The sequence below is a fragment of the Plecotus auritus genome (assembly GCF_963455305.1).
Source record: "Plecotus auritus genome assembly, chromosome: 9".
Taxonomy (NCBI): domain Eukaryota; kingdom Metazoa; phylum Chordata; class Mammalia; order Chiroptera; family Vespertilionidae; genus Plecotus; species Plecotus auritus.
Genome location: NC_137783.1, coordinates 42,212,401 through 42,233,024, shown reverse-complemented (window position 1 = coordinate 42,233,024; position 20,624 = coordinate 42,212,401). Strand labels below are relative to the sequence as shown.

The window sequence follows — 20,624 nt, the reverse complement described above, 5'->3', positions numbered from 1 at the left end:
AGTTCTTTGCCTATTATGTGCCCGCTGAGCATGAAAGGCACTTTTGAGCTATTTAGTAATAAAAAATGCCCTAGAAACATTGGCCTAGGGGATAGGCTTTCTCTAGAAATAATTTGAATAACTATAGTTGCTGTGAACAATTTTTTATGGAGACTTGATGCTCTCTCCCTGTATTATTATTTGAGTTTGTAATCAGAATGCTGTTTGACTAACATCCTAGAGGTGAGAACCATCATTGTAATATAGATATTGTAATGTAAAAGCTGGCTGAGTCATACCAGTTCAAAATGACCTTAGCTAGTATTGTGAGGAATATGTTAAGATTTTGGAGAACTACTCTGGCTTTGCCAAAAGTTAAGTCTATAAAGTATTGTGTAGTGCTAAGATTCCTGGAGCATATTGCAAAGCGAGCATGCCTCTTACAGCTATCCATGCAATCTCCCATTTTGTGGAAGGCTTTCTGTAATGTTACAACACTGATAGGAGCTGCTGTTTGATAGCATTGCCGACCTCCCATGATGACTTAGCTAATGGTCCTCCCGTTGTAGGTCAGAACTTGAAAGACTTAAAGGAGAACATGTAGGTGGAGTGGAGCTTTTGGAATAAAGTCCAAGCAGATGCTTAAGTCTTGAGTAGATTTTATGTTTTTGATCAGTTTCAAATGAACAAAAACCATTTACAGTTTGTTTTGAGATGAACATTATGTGGATCTCATGTTAATCTGTGGCCAGATTCCTTCGATTATTTAGTATCAGTCAGGTAATTAATAAGTCACAGGCATTATTTTCTATTTTATAATTCTCAGTGTTTTAGTTAGAAACAAATAAAGCCTCTCATATTTCATTTACGTCACATATACCAAGATCATTGGGATTAAAGTTTATTTTTTTTTCTATCTTTTCCTACAATATTTTAAGATGATTTTTCCCCAATACTCTTTCTCTTTTCTCCCCCCCTCCCCACTTGGGTTAAGGCATTAAATTTTAAAAAATCTCTATTATTGAAAGTATTACATTTGTCCCACTTTTCCCCCCATTGACCCTTTCTAGCCCGCCCCCCACCCCAGGCCTTCACCATGCTATTGTCTGTGTGTCCATGGGTTATGCATATATGCATATAAGTTCTTTGGTTGATCTCTTTCCACCCACCCACCCCCACCTTTTTTCTTTTCTCTGGGCTATTTTGTCATTGTCTGTTTTTGCTAATGTTTAAAGAAGTCCTTCAACAAGTTCAAACAAATATTGAAGTCAGATAGTAAGGTAAAAGAATATGAGGAAGGCCCGTTTTGTCATCTGAAGAGAGGGTGGGAAAGATGGCATGTTATCAGGGCAGAAAGAGATGGACATAAAGGTGGAGGCGGAGCCTGAGACCTGTGTGTGATGTAAAGGCCGTGTAAGGAAATATTTCTGCTCAGAAGAATTTCCACTAGTGGAGAACAGGGCTGAATGTAAACAAAGGAGATAAATTCAATGTCTGGATATAAAAAGTGAGAACTTCCTATGCTTTAGTTCAGAGTCTCCAAATAAGGTGTTGTATATTTTTAGTAGTATTGTCTGTAAAGTACGTGGCAATTTAGTTATAAACAGGGTTAATACTAAACCCAACTTATAAGTATTTTTTTTTTTAATTTGGGAGTTAGTTACAACATTATCATGTAGTTATATTGACAGTTTCTTTTTTTAAAAATATATTTTATTGATTTTTTACAGAGAGGAAGGGAGAGGGATAGAGAGTTAGAAATATCGATGCGACAGAAACATCGATCAGCTGCCTCCTGCACAACCCCTATTGGGGATGTGCCTGCTACCAAGGTACATGCCCTTGACTGGAATCGAACCTGGGACCCTTCAGTCCGCAGGCCAATGCTCTATCCACTGAGCCAAACCGGTTAGGGCAATATATTGACAATTTCTAAGTGCATTTTTTCCCTGCATTTCATTTAGATCTTCAAAACAATGTGGACACATAAGCAGGTCAGAAGATATTATTTTCATTATGTGTTTGATCGAAATTCCCTCTTACTGCCCTGAGTGCACCTGTGAGGCCAGACTGTTAGGAAAGGTATGCTGCAAAGGCCTGCAGACGCCACTTGCATGGCTGCGAGGCTTCTGCTCTCCTCCCGCACCCCCAAGTCCTGTCTGAGCCCTGCAGGGTGGGTCCCCACAGGCAGCGTGCTCCCACACCTGCCGCCCAACCCGCTGTGAGATGCTGTTCTTGGACTAAGCTGTCTTGCCGGGTGCTGGTGCTGCCTGGGGCTCAGAATGCTCAGGTCGCGAGGCTCGCAGTCTTGGTTTAGAAGAATGGGGTGGAGAAGAAGGAAGGATGGATTTGGAGTTGGAGAATTATCCAGTATATTATTTTTCTTCCTCTAAACTAGTGTTTCTAAGAACACACACATGTATTTTTACAATCAAAAGGTAATAGTGCGGCCTTTCCCCAGGAACGTGTGTGAGGAAGGCTAGAAACCACTGCTCCGAATGATCACTGGAAAGATTTGAGACATCTCAAAATTATATTTGATAGGGATGCTTTTGGGTTCAAATTCCCCCATTATATCCTTTGTACTTTTTAAAAGAAAACTTCTAGGGTTTAAAAAAGTGAAAAGGTATTGTTCTTGCATAAGTATATTCCGGACAGATGGAGAGGTCCCTTCTCGTGCACTGAGAGACAATGGGCAGATGGTTGGGACCACAGGAGGCCTGGATGCTATTCTTGTATACAGAGGACATTGGGATATAAGCCACACAAAGCTAGCCTTGTTTTGGTAGCATTTCACATTCAAAGAAACAACAAAGTAGCAACTAAAATAATTTAAAGAAAATTTATATCTTCACTACTTTGTCTTATCAGGTAGCCAAAGGAGAATTATTGCATATAACACAGTAAAGCTGTCTTAAATATATTTTTCACATTCCCTCATTTTCAAACTCTCCCATCTGCAGCAGCTACAGAATTTCTCCTGTTCCACTGTAAACACTCAGAAAGCTCTTTCTCTAACCCGGGTCATATGTTTCTTCCCTTTCCTCTCTGGCTTGGAGTTTTATTAAATAGGATGAACCTGGCCTCAGGGACCTATCTTAGTTTTCCTGTCCCCCGAGTACTGTGAGCCTGTATAATGGAGGAGGGCCTGGGAATTCGTTAAACATTAATCTGTTCTCATAGAGCCGTGGTCGGCAAACTGCGGCTCGCGAGCCACATGCGGCTCTTTGGCCCCTTGAGTGTGGCTCTTCCACAAAATACGATGGCCTGGGCGAGTCTATTTTGAAGAAGTGACGTTAGAAGAAGTTTAAGTTTAAAAAATTTGGCTCTCAAAAGAAATTTAAATCGTTGTACTGTTGATATTTGGCTCTGTTGACTAATGAGTTTGCCAACCACTGTCTTAGAGGATATAGAAGATTATACCTAAACATATAACTCACTATTTTTTCTTTTATTTCAGGACAATAAAAACCAGACCTATGAAAATATTGTTGCATATATTGTGTGAATAACAAATGAAGATAGTTGTTTACTAGCTCACATATGTTTTTAAAAATGATTTGGAGAAATCACCCAGACATCTTAATACCAAGGATAACTATTTCTCTTTTGTTTTATTTTTATTTATTTATTTTTTTAAATAAATCTTTATTGTTCAGATTATTACAGGTGTTCCTCTTTTTTCTTTCCCCCATAGCTCCCCTCCACCTGATTCCCCACCCCACCCCATGCCCTTACCCCCCCGCCACTGTCTTCAGCCATAGGTGTAAGATTTTTGTCCAATCTCTTCCCGCACCCCTCACACCCCATTCCCCCTGAGAATTGTCAGTCCACTACCTTTCTGTGTCCCTGATTCTATTATATTCACCAGTCCATTCTGTTCTTCAGATTTTTTATTCACTTGATTTTTAGATTCACTTGTTGGTAGGTATGTATTTGATGTCATTTTGTTGTTCATAATTTTTATCTTTACCTTTTTCTTCTTCTTCCTCTTCTTAAAGAATACCCTTCAGCATTTCATATAATCCTGGTTTGGTGGTGATGAACTCCTTTAGCTTTTTCTTGTATGTGAAGCTCTTTATCTGACCTTCAATTCTGAATGATAGCTTTGCTGGGTAGAGTAATCTTGGTTGTAGGTTCTTGCTGTTCATCACTTTGAATATTTCTTGCCACTCCCTTCTGGCCTGCATAGTTTCTGCTGAGAAATCAGCTGACAGTCGTATGGGTACTCCTTTGTAGGTAACTAACCGTTTTTCTCTTGCTGCTTTCAAGATTCTCTCTTTGTCTTTTGCCCTTGGCATTTTAATTATGATGTGTCTTGGTGTGGTCCTCTTTGGATTCCTTTTGATTGGGGTTCTGTGCGCTTCCTGGACTTGTAAGTCTATTTCTTTCACCAGGTAGGGAAAGTTTTCTGTCATTATTTCTTCTAATAGGTTTTCAATATTTGCTCTCTGTCTTCTTCTGGCACCCCAAAAATTCGGATGTTGGTACGCTTAAAGTTGTCCCAGAGGCTCCTTACACTATCTTCATATTTTTGGATTCTTTTTTCTTTTTGTTTTTCTGGTTGGGCGTTTTTTGTTTCCTCATATTTCAGATCTTTGGTTTGATTCTTGGGGTACGTTGATCTACAGTTGAGTTTCTGTATATTCTTTATTTCAGACAGTGTATGCTTAATTTCTGACTGGTCCTTTTCCATTTTTTTTAGCATTCTCATTAAGATCCTTAAAGGTCTCACTAAGTTCCTCAGTGGTTTTTAGAAGATTCTTTAGTAACCTTATAAATGTGGTTCTGAACTCTATGTCATCCAGTAGTTTGCTTTCCTCCATTTCTTTCATTCGTGACATGTTTCTTTGTCTCCTCATTTTGCTGCTTCCTTGTGCTGATGGAATGGCTTTGTGTGGTAGGTGACCTATAGGGCCAGTAGCTCAGCCTCCCCTATCACCTGAGGTGGACGGTCTTGGTACACCCCTTTGTGGGCTGAGTGCAAAGTCTTGGTGTGGTTAAGCCTTGATTGCTGTTGGTACACTGGGAGGAATTGACCTCCAGGCCAATTGGCTGTGAGGACCCGCTGTGTCTATAATGGAAGAACTGCTGCGCTGGAGACATGCTTATGATGCAGGACTTGTTTCTGTGGGGCTTTGGTGCTCACTGAGTCTGCCTCTTGAATGTGTCACTTATGGATGTGAGGAGTTGAAATCTGGTGTCTCACACTGACTACTAGGTACACTGGCTTCTGGATCTCCAATGGGGTGCGGGTCAGCTACTGTCTGAGGCCACCCAGCAGGAGCTACAGTGAGAACTACAGTTTTATCCTCTTTGCTTGGGGTTTGGAGGTTTTGGGCTGTCTGACCTGGGCTGCAAGTTTGCTAGGTTAAGCTGCCATAGGGCAGGCTATTCATATGCTAAAACCACTGCTTGGAGCTTGTGTGAGTTTGTAGATTGTGCAGGGCGGGGTCTCAGGGCGTCACTAGGCTAGGGCGTGGCAAACAGCGATGGCTGCCAGTTAGCCGGCTCTGTGTCTCCCACCGCGTCCCTGCATCTTGCGCCCCAGTGCAGTAAACAATTAATCCTGTGCGCAGCTCTGCAAGCAAGCCACTCTCACTTTCCCACCCGATGGCAGACAGTCCAGCTTCTCCCTGTAGGAGTTTGGGTCCCCCGCGTCTCCCCAGAAACTGGAGTTCAGAGTAATTGGGAGCTTATCTCCCTTCGGGTTGAAAAAAGCAGCACTCCCAGTCGCCCGCCTCCAGCCCAATAAGCACGCCTCAGTACCTCAGTTTTTCAGCGCTTGTGCACGTCTCACTGCTCTTTTCTTTTTCCTTCTATTTGTAGAACTTCCACTCAGCCAGCTTTCCCATGGATCTGGGTGATAGACATTCTGTCTTTTAGTTGTAGTTTTGAAATTGTTGTGCGAGGCAGCAGTTTAGGTGTTTACCTATGCCGCCATCTTGGATCCTCTCTCACTATTTCTCTTAAGCAATGAAAATAAGCCCTTTGAAAAATAATAAATCCTATAAGTGATATATTTTCCTATTTAAGTTGACTACTAAAAAGAGCCAAATATATAGTTCACCACAGTGATGTACAACTCACTGTCTTCACCTTTTTTTTCTTTCAAACAACTTTTAATTTATGCTAATTTGCATTTTATGTGTTTGTATAAGCTGCTCTATATGCTTCTGGTACAAGGTAATGTATAAATATATGAATAATGACTAGGAGCAAAACAGCAATGTCTTTTACTCAAGTGTAGATTTATCTTAATTCTGTAGAATTTAATGGTGCAAACAGTAAAGAGTCAGTTAGTGGTTCTTAGTATTAGAGCATTAATCCTGACTTAGACAGCTGGTCTGACCTAAGGTGGAACAGGCATTCTCTAGTAGCCTGAAGAAAAAGTTAAAAACACTGCACATTATTTTTACCTCTACATTGTCTACATCTTGGATTTTAGTGAACATGACTGTTCACTCTCAGAGTGGTTTATTTTTGCTTTGTTCATTATAGTCAATGCTTTGCATGCTCCTGCCATTTAGTGGAACTCACTACATATCTACTGACTGATCATATATTAGAACTTATTGTTAACTGATCATTGAATCCCAAAATATTTGTGTCATAGCTGTAGTTAGGTTAATGAGGTTAAAATTCAAGAACTTATTCTAGATTTTATTCTTTTTCTATACTATCTTTTAAGTTGGTTTTTGGTGCCAAATAAATTATCAGGTAATACTTGTAATGAGATCACATCTGCAAGAATATTCATTTGCAATTAGTCAAATGAGTGTAAATCCCAACTTTGCTTTTTATCAGTATTGCCTAATCTCTCTGAGCTTTAGTTTCCTCAGCCATAAAATGGGCAAGGTAATCGTTTCTTTCCAGGGCTGTTTGAGGATTAAAGAGCATGATGCATATAAAGCTGGGGTAGGTCCAGAACAAATTAGCTTCTTTCATCTTCCTGTTGAATATATAAGTGAAGAAATAAATTGGATTCCATATTTAAGGATGAATTAAGAAAAATAAAATTATTAAAAATAAAGGGAAATCAAATTTATTAAGAAATGTAATAAGACTAAGTAAGAAATACAATCTCAAGATTTATGTGAAAAGTTCATGCTTTTGCCATTACACTACACCAGTGGTCGGCAAACTGCGGCTCGCGAGCCACATGCGGCTCTTTGGCCCCTTGAGTGTGGCCCTTCCACAAAATACCATGGCCTGGGCGAGTCTGTTTTGAAGAAGTGGCATTAGAAGAAGTTTAAGTTTAAAAAATTTGGCTCTCAAAAAAAATTCCAATCATTGTACTGTTGATATTTGGCTCTGTTGACTAATGAGTTTGCCGATCACTACACTACACTACCTCCTTACTGAGGCATTTACCTGTAAATGTATACAGCATATAGAAAAAACAGATGGGTTCGCTTTTATCAGGTGATGGGAGCTACGTGGTCAGGAAGCTCGTGACCAAGTGTTGAGCTTAATTGCAGTAGTTCTTACAAGCTAAGGTTTTTCTGGTATAATTTCTGTCACATAGCTTCATTAGTTCATCTTCAGTCTATTCATGTTTTAATTACTTAAATGTGTTTATCATACATTGCTTTCAATCTTTTAAAATATTAATTGATAAAAATAAATTGATAGCATTTCTTCAAATAGGTTTGGTCATGAGAGAGGGTGGGGGCAATGGGGGGATATGGACACATATGTAATACCTTAATAAAAAAAATTAAAAAATAAATTGATAGGAAAATTGATCAAATAAATGCAATTTCAATAAAAATTTTATTTTGTGTGCTACATGAGCACTGGGACTAACAGGAATCAGTACCTGGGTTCTGTATTCCTTCGATTATGAAGTTACTACACTGTTTTCAATAGACGTTTTAAGAGTTAGCTAGACAAAACATCCTGGAAAACTTCAGAGTCAGATAGCTGACAGAAACTCCCCTTCCTTAACTGTGTTTAGTTTAAGATAATTAAAAAGTTAATATAAAAGAAACTAATGTTGGCTTTTGATGAACTGTCAGTGGAGCAGCTTCTGTGGGCAGGGGCTTTTAATGACGTTTTTTCATTGGATGTGGTTTATTTTATTTATTTTTTATTGTTTAAAGTATTACATGTCTCCTTTTTTTCCCCGATTAACACCCCCCCCCCCCCCGCCACTCTCACCCCCAAGGGCAAGCCCCCACCACCCAGTATCTGTGCCCATTGGTAATGCTAATATGCATGCATACAAATCCTTTGGTTGATCTCTAACTGGCTACCCGCACCCCCCCCCCCCCCCCCGCACCCCGCCTTCGCCCTGAGGTTGAACCGTCTCCTCAGTGCCACCTTGTCTCTTGTCTCTGGATCCATTTTTGTTCACCAGATTATGTTGATCATTATATCCCACATATGAATGAGATCATGTGATATTTATCTTTCTCCTACTGGCTTATTTCGCTTAGCATAATGCTCTCCAGTTCCATCCATGTTGTTGCAAATGGTAAAAGTCCCTTCTTTTTTATAGCGGCATAGTATTCCATTGTGTAAATGTACCATAGTTTTTTAATCCACTCATCTGCTGATGGGCATTTAGGCTGTTTCCAAATCTTAGCTATTCTAAATTGTGCTGCTATGAACATAGGGGTGCATATATTTATTTCTGATTGGTGTTTCTGGTTTCTTGGGATATAGTCCTAGAAGTGGGATTAATTGGCTCAAATGGCAGTTCCATTTTTAACTTTTTGAGGAAACTCCATACTGTTCTCCACAGTGGCTGCACCAGTCTGCATTCCCACCAGCAGTGCACGAGGGTTCCTTTTTCACCACATCCTCACCAGCACTTGTCATTTGTTGATTTGTTGATGATAGCCATTCTGACAGGTGTGAGATGGTATCGCATTGTCGTTTTGATTTGCATCTCTCGGATGATTAGTGACTTTGAGCATGTTTTCATATGTCTCTTTGGCCTTCTGTATGTCCTCTTTCAAAAAGTGTCTACTTAGGTCCTTTTCCCTTTTTTTGATTGGATTGTTTCTCTTCCTTTTGTTAAGTTTTATGAGATCCCTGTAAATTTTGGAGATTAAACCCTTTTCTGAAATAGCATTGGCAAATATGTTCTCCCATGCAGTGTCTTTCTTGTTGTTTTGTTGATGGTTTCTTTAGCTGTGCAGAAGCTTTTTATTTTTATGTAGTTCCATTTGTTTATTTTCTCCTTAGTCTCCATTGCCCTAGGAGCTGTGTCGGTAAAGATATTGCTAAAACATATGTCTGCTATTTTGCTGCCTATGGAGTCTTGTAGGATTTATATGGTTTCCCATCTTACATTTAAGTCCTTTAGCCATTTTGAGTTTGTTTTTGTGTATGGTGTAAGTTGGTGATCTAGTTTCATTTTTTTGCATGTATCCGACCAATTTTCTCAGCACCATTTATTGAAGAGACTGTCTTGACTCCATTGTATGCTCTTGCCTCCTTTGTCAAACCTATCCTCCTCAGACTATTCCAGAAAATTCAAGACGAAGGCACATTTCCAAGCTCTTTCTATGAAGCCAGCATTACCCTAATTCCAAAACCAGATAAAGACACCACAAAGAAAGAGAACTACCCAGCCAATATCCTTGATGAGCATAGATGCTACAATCCTTGACAAAATTCTAGCACATCGGATCCAGCATTACATTAGGATGTGGTTTAAGTAAATGAATGTAATAATTTAAATGTTAAATTAGTTACCAAACAGCTTCCAATAAACATGTGAAATGGTGGGTAGCTTACAGCGAGGTAGCAGTATTGTTCTGATTATCCCCACAGAAAGGAAAAAGCAAAGGAAAACAAAGCAGAAGGGCAATGATTGCTGGGCAGGGCTTCCCATGTCAAGAAGGGCTGGAGATGCCACTTCTGAGTGGCACCCAATGTTTGCAGTTCCTCCTTTGAAAGTGCTTATGAAGAAATGGTAAATCTGTACAATTTCCATATGTATGTTTTGCATGTAATTTCCACAGGCAGTGAGTGCACAAATAACAGGAATTAAGATGTACTGTGTTTTATCTGGAAGACTTTCTGCGGTGGGGAAGGCGGTGGTATGTGGAGGGGGTGGTATATTTAGCTGAAGCTTTGTGCTACATCTTCCAATTAACCTCTTACAATTTTTAGAGCTACATCAAGTAGCTGTTGACCTTGTTTTATTGGAAAGATTTATAGTGCACAGAGAAAGGGAAATAAATCTCAAGAGATTATTAAACTTTCTTTTTTTTATTTTTATTTTCAGAAGGCTGTGAAACAAAGCATCGGGTTCTTGGTATGGAGCACCACATAGATTTGAAAAGAAGGGACAGTTAATGCATACTGGAAAGATCTTAAGAAGTAGGAGATTGAATTTCTAGACCAGGTTTTGCCCCTAAATTGCTTTGTGACCCTAGGCAGGTCTGGGTTTTGGTCTTTTTAGATTGTCTATCTTTGGAATCTAAAAATTCTATGCAAGTCTTTTATTATTATGATGCAGATGTTTCCCCTTGAATTTTTAGTGTTTTTATGGATGTGAGATTGAAATATTTGTCTGTATACTTAAAATACTTTAGAGATCTCCAATTTATATCTGTAACATATTCTGAGACAGGAGAATTAATTGCTTCATGAAATTATGAGTCATGGGAGGTGGTCAAACAGAGGAGAGACACTCATTAGAACTATGGCAGTGGGGGCTTGATGTCAGTTAATTGATTTATTTGGTATCCCAAATCACTAAGGTTTTAGGACTCACTAAAAATCACTAGTTTTTGGCATGATTCCTCTTAGTGACCTCTGCTAATGCATTTGACTAAATAAAAAGTGAAAAGGGAAAAAGAAAGATGAACATGGAAGCAGCCCCTTAAAAAATTTCCCTTTAAGACTGAAAATTAAGTAACTGGTTCTTGTTACAGTAGTTGCTTGCCCACCTACCCAAATCATACCACTTCTCTAAGACCAGTTTCTGGCTTTCATTACTCATGAAGTCTTTCTTATGTATTTACAAAATATCTTCATCTTCCTGATTGCCCTTGGCACTCATTAGCAAATGTTGAAACATCTGTGGTTATAACTATATACCACTCATTTAGAAACTTGAGTATATCAAACGTTCCCCTAGTTACAAAAAAATTGGTCTTTTAGTATTTGATGAGCCTGGCAGAGGTCATAACATATATTCCTCTCACCCATAACATGCAGTATTCTGGGTACTAACTTAATGAAAATCTGTTGAATTAACTTCAACAGCCCATCAAAAGGGCCACCTTTGCAGGCCTGCCTCTCAGACTATCGTTAATCCCTAGGCACATTCTTTTGTTCATTAAATAATCTTTTGTCAAATGTTTCTACTTTACTTTCTTTTTCATTCTTCTTTCAGAGTTACAGATATGTTCTTTCTTTTCAGATTTTCTAAGTAGGTTGAAAAATTTCATATTGTTCCCATTGTACTTTAGATTTTCTTAGACGCGAGACGTTATCTGGTCCATTTTGAGTACAAATATAATCTAGAAATTGGTTCTTAAGGCCTCTCAGATTTCTACTACTTTATCTTCAGCACAATACAAAACAATAATACCTTGTATGGAAATTGGGGTTCATTTGATAATAGCCATATTGCCTGTGCTATAGTGTTTTGTATGCTCCACAGATTAATTTTGTGCTCCACTGAGGATTTATTGTTCTCTAAAGTCCTGGGTTTCTTATTTTGATCAAGTGGCTTGTATTAAACTTGGATCTGTCACATATTGACCCTGTTTAAAAAAAGAAAGTGACCGAGAGCCTTTAAAATGTGAACTGTTGCTTGCTTTGCTTTTGGGAAAAGGAACATTTTGCTGTTCATCCTGTTCCTATGATGATTTCTAACATTTTTTCCCTACATGCTATATTCTTATTTGTATTTATATATAGCAATCCTATCTTTGTATAATGCCTTTCAATTTTTAAACACTTGCATGGGGATCATAGCATGTAATCATCAGTAGCTGCCCTGTGAATTAGGCAGGCGGGTAATAGCATCTGCGTATTTCATAGGATGAATCAGGCTTACGGGTAGGTTTTAAGTGACGTGCCCAACTAGGACTAAAACACAGGTATTCTGACTCCTACCTTATGTTCTTTTAATTATAAAAGTGGCCTTTGAATGATGGTTAAAATATTAGAACAATTATGTTGATAGCGAATTCATAATAATATTTCATTATACTGTAATTATAAACATATTTGAAAAATATTTTATGTATGTGTGTATGTGGTGAGTGCTGCTCACAAAAGGTCAAATCTTATATTTGGAAACCCTAGACATACATTTTTAGGTGCCTTTTAAATGGTTGATGTGTAGTTAGGAGCATATGTAGAGCAAAGAAACTCTAGATTTATCAATGTGGGCAAATGACAAAGGAGTATGATGAATGGCTACAGAAATTCATCAGGTGCCCATTATCTGACGTGCATGTCATAATTGCTCAATTACTTATTCGTAGCCCTAAGTCCCCCAAATAAATTGCCCTTTTATCCTACTTACTATGATGGTAACTAAGTAAATTTTAAAGAGCATAAAATGATCTATGAAATACAGATACACCTTGTTTTATTACACTTCACAGATGTTGCGTTGAAGGCAAGACCCTCCACCAGTAAAAAAGATTTTGAGTTACTTTGTTGAGATACTGGATTTCTTGCTATGGTCTGGAACCAAACCCACAATATCTGTGTGGTCTGCTATAAGCCATTTTTTTTTTTTTTTTTTTTTTTGTGGAAATAAATCATTTGAATCCCACATTTGAACCTCAGATTTCACCAACCCTCAAAAGTTTGAAAATAGTTTATCTGGAATTTCTAGAATCTGTACTTTTAATGAGTTATTGAGTATTAGTCTAATCAAAATTTTATTTGGAAAGTATTAAGATGAGAAATTCAGATTTACAGTATGAAATTACTTTAACTATAGCATTTACCTCTCGTTGTGAAAAAACAACAACAAACAAACCTGAAGACTTTAATTAGTCCCAACTCTTACCTATTCTGAGTGTCCATCCTACTGGCTTCTCATGATCTCCTGAGTAGATACCTTCCTTCCTCTCCCTACTTGCTGTTACGCATACTTTTTACTTTCTAGCTCATATGTTTTTCTTTTTAGCAGAAATCTCAGAGGTTAAATCTTTTCAGGTCCATTTGGAAATCTGAATATACTAGTGGCCCAGTGTACGGATTTGTGCACATTGAAAGGAAATTAATTAGAAGAAAGATTCGTGTGGTAATTAAGTTACTGCAAAAATTACATGTCAAAATAGTATATATAATATAGTATTATAAAATTAAAATGCGTGTGATTGGTGCCAGCGAGAGCTTTATATGTATCATGCATGCACGAGTCAATGTTTATTTTTAAATTGCCAGTGCGTGTCATGTGTACCGGCTGGTCGGTCGATGAATAAATCGTGATGTGGTTTACATCGAATGTCAACAAAAACAACCAAATTCACAATCGACAATGACAGATCGAAACACACGCATGCAATTGGTGCTTTATATGTATCGTGCATGTGTGAGTCAACCTTTATTTTTAAATTGCCAGTGTGCATCATATGTACCGACCGGTTGGTCGGATGGTCAAGTGGACGGTTGGTCAGTCACTTAGACTTTTATGTATAGACTAGAGGGCTGGTAGACGAAATTCGTGCACGGGGGTGTGTGTCCCTCAGCCCAGCCTGCACCCTCTCCAATCTGGGACCCCTCGAGGGATGTCCGACTGCCCGTTTAGGCCCAAACCTGGTAGGATTGGGCCTAAACGGGCAGTCGGACATCCCTCTCACAATCCAGGACTGCTGGCTCCCAACTGCTCACCTGCCTGCCTTCCTGATTGCCCCTAACCGCTTCTGCCTGCCAGCCTGATCACCCCCTAACCACTCCCCTGCCAGCCTGATTGATGCCTAACTGCTCCCCTGCCAGCCTGTTTTCCCCTAACTGCCCTCCCCTGCAGGCCTGGTCACCCCTAATTGCCCTCTCCTGCAGGCCTTGTCCCCCCCAACTGCTCTCCCCTGAAGGCCTGGGTCCCCCCCAACTGCCCTCCCCTGCAGGCCTGGTCCCCCCCAACTGCTCTCCCCTGCAGGCCTGGGTACCTCCCAACTGCCTTTCCCCGCAGGCCTGGTTGACCCCAACTTCCCTCCTCTGCCAGCTTGGTCACCCCTAACTGCCCTCCCCTGCAGGCTTGATTGCCCCCAACTGCCCTCCCTTGCAGGCCTGATCCCTCCCAACTGCCCTCCCCTGCTGGCCATCTTGTGGCAGTCATCTTGTGTCCACATGGGGGCAGGATCTTTGACCACATGGGGGCAGCCATCTTGTGTGTTGGAGTGATGGTCAATCTGCATATTACTCTTTTATTAGCTAGGATAGAGGCCTGGTGCATGGGTGGGGGCCAGCTGGTTTGCCCTGAAAGGTGTCCCGGATCAGGGTGGGGGTTCCCTTGGGGCGTGGGGCAGCCTGGGCGAGGAGCCTGTGTTGGTTTGCAGGCCGGCCACACCCCTGGTGACCCAAGCGGAGGCCCTGGTATCTGGGGTTTATTTATCTTCTACAATTGAAACTTTGTAGCCTGGAGTGGAGCCAAGCCTTCTGCTTGCTCCGTGATTGCAGTCATTTCTCTTGGGATTTATGTATCTTCTATAATTGAAACTTTGTAGCCTTAAGCGGAGGCGTGGGCTGGCCAGGGTGTGCGGAAAGCTTGGCTTCCTCCACTGCCGGGGGCAACCCTAGCCTCCTGCTCTTTCCAGCTCTGTGGCTGCCGCCATTTCTGTTTGGGTTTATGTATCTTCTATCATTGAAACTTTGTAGCCTTGAGTGGAGGCCTAGGCCGGCAAGGGCAGGCAGAAAGCTTGGCTTCCTTCATTGCCGGGGAAACCCAAGCCTCCCTCCTGCTCTCTGTGGCCTTAGCCATCTTGGTTGGGTTTATTTGCATATTTGCTCCTGATTGGCTTGTGGGCGTGGCTTGTGGGTATAGCGGAGTGATGGTTAATTTGCATATTACTCTTTTATTAGATAGGATTGCATCTACTGGGACTTATATAAAGTTCAGCAGGGTCCGTATTATTTAAGTACCAAACAGAAATCTAAATTCAAGTATGTTAGACTGGTTAGGACATGTGCTTCCCTAGGGGGAAAGGAGTGTATTATCTGTGCACTGGATTGCAAACATGCCTCTTTCATTTTAACTGTAAGTCAAAGAGTCTTGAATTTATACCACCAGCTGGGATGGCTTCGTAGAGATTCAAAAGCCATCATACCTCTGGGCTCTAACATCATCTCTGAGCTTTGACATGTATTGAATTTCCTTTATCAAGGCTGTACTATCACTGAAGGACCCCAGCCAGTTAGTCAAGAACGACTTTTCTTGCCAACATCTGAGCTTGTTCTCTGTAATTAAACTGCTTTCCCAAATGTTCCCTGAAGAGTTTCCAAGATTTTTCACTATGTTTGTCTCCAATCAATAGCTTTTTAGTTTGTCTCTCATGCTATGATGAAAGAGGAGGTAGTTGGCCTACCAGTTACTTTTGTTTTACTTCCTAAATTAGTATCTAACCATAGCACATTGTAAAGCAGAATGTGATCAGTGTGTCAATCACAAAAGCAAGTACCACCTTTTAAATTATCTACAGAGCCCCTTAAAGATAGATCGGTCCACTGAGATGTTAGGTTTTGCTTTTCTGATAAAAGGCACAGATGTGGTTAGTGTTAATGCTTTCTCCTGTATTTCTGTGTTCTTCCTCGTACATAGTAGTAATGCCTACACCTGTAGCAGTTGTCTCATGACTGCTATAGCTCTTGATGCTGTTCTATGTGAGCAGCCATCCCTATGAATTTTATTTCAGGACAATAAACTACTACTTTTCAGGTTTTGTTCGCCAAAAAAGCATTCCTAATTAACATATAGTAGTCATTGACCACTCTTAATGAGACAGAGGAGTAGTATTCTCATTAGTACAGGGTTTCTCAACCTCAGCATTATTGATATTTTGTTAGACAATTTTTTTTTATTGTGCGGTCTGTTATGTACATTGTAAGATTTAGCACCAATCCTGGCCTCTATTCATTAGATGGCAATAGAAACCTTACATACCTTTCAAGGTTCAGCTGATGGATAAGCAGTTTTTCTTTGTTTGGGAAATGTTTATATTTTAAAGTCTTTATTTCTCTGTTTCTGAAAGACAGCACTACTAGGTAAAGTATTCTTGGTTGGCATGTTTATTCTTTCAGTACTTATATCATACCATTCACTCCTGGCCTGCCAGTTTTCTGCTAAAAAAAAAAAAATCTGCTGATAGCATTATGGGGGTTTCCTTATATATGGGGAGTTTCTTTTTTCTCTTGCTACTTTAAAAATTCTGTCTTGGATTTTTTTTAACTGTTTAGTTTTTATTTCATATCATAAACTCAACTCTGCAATCCAGCTAGACTGAGAAAGGGTAAGGAAATTATGGAACTCAATAAACTGGCAAGACCACAAAGATTATAGAACATTCCAAGCAAATCGGGGTGAAGGGGTGTTCTCCTGAGCTACAGAAGGATTGGTCTGGTGGTTAAGATAACACACAAGTCAAATTTATTAGAGATGTCCACGTCAGCAATGGTGATCGTCTTGCTGGTCTTGCCATTCCTGGACCCAAAGCGCTCCATGGCTGTCACAATATCCATGCCTTCTGTCACCTGGCGAAGACCACATGCTTGCCATCCCACCACTCAGTCTTGGCAGCGCAGATGAGAAACGGGACCATTTGTGTTAGGCCCAGCATTTGTCACGACCTGTATGTTTTAGGACGAAGTTCTCGTCCTCAAATATGTCCCCATAGATGGACTTGCTGCCGGTGCCGTTATGGCGTGTGAAGTCACCACCCTGGCACATAAATCCCGGAATAATTCTGTGAAAGCAGGAACCTTTATAACCAAATGCTTTCTCCCCAGTGCTCAGAGCACGGAAGTTTTCTGCTGTCTTTGGAACTTTGTCTGCAAACAGCTCGAAGGACACGCGGCCCAAGGGCTCGCCCTCAATGGCGCTGTCGAAGAACACGGTGGGGTTCACTATGGCTGGTCACGGGTGGCGTCTGCAACAAAGCCTACACAGTTTTATTGTAATGTGTCATGAAGAGAGTCATTTTGGGTTAAAATGTAGGATTTATCTGTTAGCTGCATAAACTTGGATATCCAAATCCCTTCCCAGATTTGGAAAGTTTTTAGCAATCATTTCTTTAAATAAGTTTTCTGCTCCTTTTCCCCTTCTCTTTTCCTTCTGAGACCCTTGTAATGTGTAAATCATTTATTTTAATAAATTTTCATAATTCATGTAGGCTTTCTAAACCTTTAAATGTTCTTTTTCATTTTTGTTCTGGATGATTTAAAATGAACTATATTCTAGTGCACTATTGTCTTTCAGCAAAAGTTCAAATTGATGTTCCTGGCAAGTTATGGGTGTTAGAAATACCTTTGTAACCAGTTTGCTGACATCACTCCGTGTTCAAGTTGCATTTTAATGATACCAAAAAGGAGGTAACAATATTCAGGAACGGATGGAACATATGAGGGATTTAATCATCTCCAGAAAACCTAGTATAATGCTTCTTAACGTGGGTTGGGGATAAGAAAATAGGATGAGATTAAGGAGATATAGTAGTGAAGGACAACCCTGGAAGTTTGGGTTTCCTGTGGTGACAGAGAAGTTGATGGAATTCTTCTTCTTAAAAAATATATATATTTTCATTGATTTTAGAGAGGAAGAGAGAAGGAAAGAGAGAGAGAAACATCAAGGATGAGAGAGATTCATTGATCAGCTGCCTCCTGCAACCTGGGCATGTGCCCTTGACCAGAATTGAACCCAGGACCCTTCAGTCTGCAGGCCGACACTCTATACACGGAGCCAAACCAGCTAGGGAAGATGGAATTATTCTTGATAGTCTCCAAAGTCATAAAGCTGTGAATGTTGTGGGGGAGGGGGCATATAGAGCCTCAGGGTTCTCTAACTCCTGCAGATCATGATGTGCAGGCTGAGAGAGGGCAGTGTGACTTGGATAAGATGGTCTGGGAATCCCTCTCACTATGAATTATATACACAAACTACTGAACTAATATAGAAATGGACGCAGTACAACATATGCGAAGAATAATGAATAATAGGATAAAGATAAAATACGCAACATTTAAAAATGTTTGCTAATCACCGTAGCTTTGTGCTATTATTACATAATATCTTCAGGCACTCTATGTACTCAAGGTGACCTTTTCCATTAATTATGGTGGATTAAAGTCTACATTTTAGTAATATTAACATTATTTTTGCCTGACTTTTTGTCAGGAACAATTATATCATGGATGATGAACTCACCACAGGAGTAGAGGTGACAGCATTTCTTTGTGTCTGTATTATTAGTATAACTGTCAAGTTAGTGTTTCTTGGTAAGATTTTTTCCCATTGTTTTATTTTGTAAGGATAGTTTAAATAAAACTAGGTAATATAACCAGTAAATTTACGTCCTTTGCAATGTGCTGAAAGCCAGGAGATGAATGAGGGCCTCACCATCAACTCCTTTCACTTCCTTCTACATATCTCATGTAATCTGCTTGTCCTGTTTACAGTTGGCATAGAGACAGAAAAGGCCCCATTGTAATCTCTGTTAAATATCAGTAAAGCTTAATTTCTTTCTAGTTTTTGATAAAAATAAATACAAGTAGTTCTATGTTCTTCTCACATCCAAGTGTCATGCCCTATTTTGATAATCATTGACAAGCTGGTGTTTGTTATTGTTAATAAGGAAGCAAGAATAAATGAATCAATGTTAGCCTGAAGATATCATTTGGAGAATAACTGAATTTTTAATTTCAAATTTAGTTAATTAAATTGTTAAGTGTATGGGTCTAGAATTTGTATGGGTTTGCATAATCATTTGCACATAGGTAGAGAAAAATTACCATTCCTTTTCAAATAAGAATTTGATACCTTATGTTGCTATTGACATAGGTTGTTATGGATAGTGGTCTCAGAAATCTCACATTGTTCCCCCAATTTAAACATTTGATTTACATTAAAATTAGTAATTAAAAGGGATCCACCCATTGTTTTTAATATTCAAATACAGGTTTGAAGAGAAAGTGATTTTTTTTCTATAAATACTTTTCCTACCCTAATCTTGTAAGATTTTTCACTTATTAATATGCTTCCTTTTGCTTGCATGCAATTGCATTCTTTAGATGTATTGTTTCGTAAGTAACATAGTTGGTGAATATTAATTAGGTTGTTTAATAAATGTATTGTTTATTGCTGAAGAGGTCTTTTGGCTTCTTACCACTTTAAACTTTTAAATCTATAGCAGTAAGATTTTTCAAGTATCTCCTTTCTTTGTGTAGTTTTGTTTATTCTCCTCTTTAAAAAATGTAAATGAATAATTCAAGCTCCAAACATACAAATGGGTAATTCAGCCTAGATATTTGCAGTATTTATCCTTGCAAGTTTGAAGGTACTGGTACTTATCATGTTAGGTGCTGGGTGCTCAATAAAAGGATGCTAAAAAATAATAAACTCAGCAATAAATTTTCTTATTTTTTATTTTTTTAAAAATATATTTTATTGATTTTTTTACAGAGAGGAAGGAAGAGGGATAGAGAGTTAGAAACATCAATGAGAGAGAAACATCGATCAGCTGCTTCCTGCACACTCCCCACTGGGGATGTGCCCGCAACCAAGGTACATGCCCTTGACTGGGATCGAACGTGGGACCCTTGAGTCCGCAGGCCGACGCTCTATCCACTGAGCCAAACCGGTTAGGGCTAAATTTTCTTTAATCTAAGTTCTGTAGCAATCATCTAGGAGGTGGTTGAATGTGGGAGAATGTGAAATGGTATGAAGGCAGTAGGTACATTCATCTCCCAGGCTCATTGGTCAGTCTAGTTGGGTGAATTCATGTCCTTTTTTACGTTGGTTTATTTTGTACATTTACTAGTATTACTTCTTAAGCAGGTACATAACGTTTATAAAGTAAGACTTTCATAATCCTTCTAATGATGGTGCAATTTGCTTAGGGAAGCTAGCCTCCTGTTGATTGTTATTGGAACAAGGTTGAAGGGCAGTGAGGACTGGAGCCAAGAATGTGATAAGGTGGTCTACTAGTCAAAAGATTTAACTGGAAATGCCCAGAGCTGCGTGATTTACCCTTCAAAGCTAAATTCAGGTTTCTTCATTATAGTAGTCCTGTTATGGGCAGCCTCCCGAGAGTCATTTTTCCAATAAAAATATCTTCCCCTGTATTCCAGTCTTTGACAATGGCACTGGTGGTAAATTCTTGTAGAAATCATTTATCTTATTCATTCATTTAACAAATATTTGTTGAGTTCCATGCAGTGTACTTGATCCTGGAAATACTATTAGAAAAAGCATGTTGTCTGACCTGAAGCAATGTAGTCTATCCTATCACTTAGGTCATTTTATACTTGGCTCATATTAATTGACTTTAGTCATTTAATGTGTATGTCTTATTTCTCAGCTTCTTATAACAGTTCTCAGTTGTTGATGAAAAAGATGATTTGCTTATTAAGTGAGGCATTACAGGTAAATGTCAAGTTAAGCTTTTGAATTACTAGCATTCTTTCAGTTCATGCAACTTGCATAATAGGGTGATTCAATGGTATTT

General features: G+C 39.3%; 1 protein-coding gene and 1 pseudogene across 4 annotated transcripts in view; one reads left to right on the top strand and one right to left on the bottom strand.

Moving 5' to 3' along the window:
• The window catches only part of CTNNA3 (catenin alpha 3), a 1,399,627-nt gene that overhangs the window by 206,311 nt on the left and 1,172,692 nt on the right, over positions 1–20,624 (top strand). The window lies entirely within an intron of this gene.
• LOC308257714 (peptidyl-prolyl cis-trans isomerase A-like) overlaps positions 16,507–20,624 on the bottom strand; it is a 43,562-nt pseudogene continuing 39,444 nt past the window's right edge. The window contains exon 4 of the transcript in view: positions 16,507–17,034. The product of the transcript in view is annotated as a peptidyl-prolyl cis-trans isomerase A-like (transcript). The remainder of the gene's footprint in view (positions 17,035–20,624) is intronic.